The sequence below is a fragment of the Pristiophorus japonicus genome, unplaced genomic scaffold (assembly GCF_044704955.1).
Source record: "Pristiophorus japonicus isolate sPriJap1 unplaced genomic scaffold, sPriJap1.hap1 HAP1_SCAFFOLD_58, whole genome shotgun sequence".
NCBI lineage: Eukaryota > Metazoa > Chordata > Chondrichthyes > Pristiophoridae > Pristiophorus > Pristiophorus japonicus.
In genome coordinates, this window is record NW_027254488.1 from 4,007,016 (window position 1) to 4,008,583 (window position 1,568).

The 1,568-nt window shown below is 41.5% G+C and overlaps 1 non-coding gene across 1 annotated transcript; it reads right to left on the reverse strand.

Moving 5' to 3' along the window:
- Nucleotides 1-1,174: 1,174 nt before the first annotated feature.
- trnaq-uug (transfer RNA glutamine (anticodon UUG)) lies at nt 1,175-1,246 on the reverse strand. Its single transcript has one exon. It is a non-coding gene; the product is annotated as a tRNA-Gln (tRNA).
- Nucleotides 1,247-1,568: the final 322 nt, after the last annotated feature.

Consider the following 1,568-nt stretch of genomic DNA (forward strand, 5'->3'; position numbering starts at 1 on the left):
TTCTCCTAACGTTTGAATCCCCAGCATGAGACACTGCAACACTAACGCTTTTCTCTTTTTATCACTTTTTAACCCAAACACTTTAATCTTTTTTAACTGGACACTCTCCACTAAGGACTGCCGTGTCTCTCTCCATCCTCCTGTCATTGTTTCCTGTCTTAACCCATAAGGTCTCCCTTTCGACTCATTCCATTCATTAAGAAATGACTGGACTTCAACTGGAATATCTCCTGAGCCTCCCATTACTAACTGTAGATCCCTTTAATCACGACAACTAAGAGAATGCTCACCCCTCGAACTGATGTGTGGGAAACACTTCTTCCAACAACTCAGCCAACTTTCTGCTTCACGTCGGGAACTTCGAATAAGCTAACGAACTTTTGAAAATCACGTCGGGATCACTAAAATGTTGTAAACGGCTGTCTTGCTCTTTTCACTTCGTTGATTTTAATAACGAATTAGCCGCACACACTCTGTTGTAGTAAAGGCAGGATCGGGTCTTTTATTTAAACATTCATACTAAACAAACCAAGTATGAAAGTTACTGAGAACACTTCACAAAGGCAGCTTGCTTCGATTTCCGTGGCTGCTTGACACACACACCTTCCGAATGTCCAGTGTCTCTGCTGTCTGTGTCTCTACAGTCCACAAAAGTCTCATCTTTACACTGAAAAAGCCTTTGAACTCTTATTCTTTGCATTCAGACAATCCTGACTAACTGCTTTCTGAATCGTTTAACAGACAGACTTAATATTGCTTGTTTAACCAACAGATCTCATTAAATAGTAACAAGGATACACTCAAATACTGAACATACAGACATCGTCAAATCGTTTAGTCCTGAATTTCCATTATTCCCACCGTTTAAAGGTACTCAAATATTTAACATCCAGACAATGACCAGTTACTCAACTCACTGGCTGAAGGCACCACATTGTCTAACAGTCTCTTTTCCATCCAAACTTCAATCTTCCTGTTTTTTAATCCAAACTTCAGACTGCGTGCTGAAGCAAAGAGTTCAGCAATGCAGGACTGTGCTCACACAGAGCACACGATTTGACAACGAGACTTGCAGATCAAGCATCAATGACAAAGGCAACAAAATTGTCCACCAGCACCAGGTGTCTTTCGCTTGTTTGTCCCAAATTTTCAGCCACTGGGACAACAAGAATTGAGGTTCCACTGAAATTTGAACTCAGATTGCTGGATTCAAAGTCCAGAGTGCTCACCATTACACCATGGAACCAACCACAAAATGACCTTTGAAACAGTTCTCAAAAACAAAAAATTCATCTCCAACATTACACTTTGGCTCGGCCTTTTCTCATGTTTCGCGTCAGTTCCCAATATTGGGGATGTCCAGAACCATGGAACACAGTCTATGAATAATGGGTAAGCCATTTAGGACCGAGATGAGGAGAACCTTCTTCACTCAGAGAGTTGTTAACCTGTGCAATTCACTACTGCAGAGAGTTTTTGATGACAGTTCATTGGATGCATTCAAGAGGGAGTTAGATGTTGCCATGACGGCGAAAGGGAGCAAGAGGTATGGAGCCAAAGCAGGAATT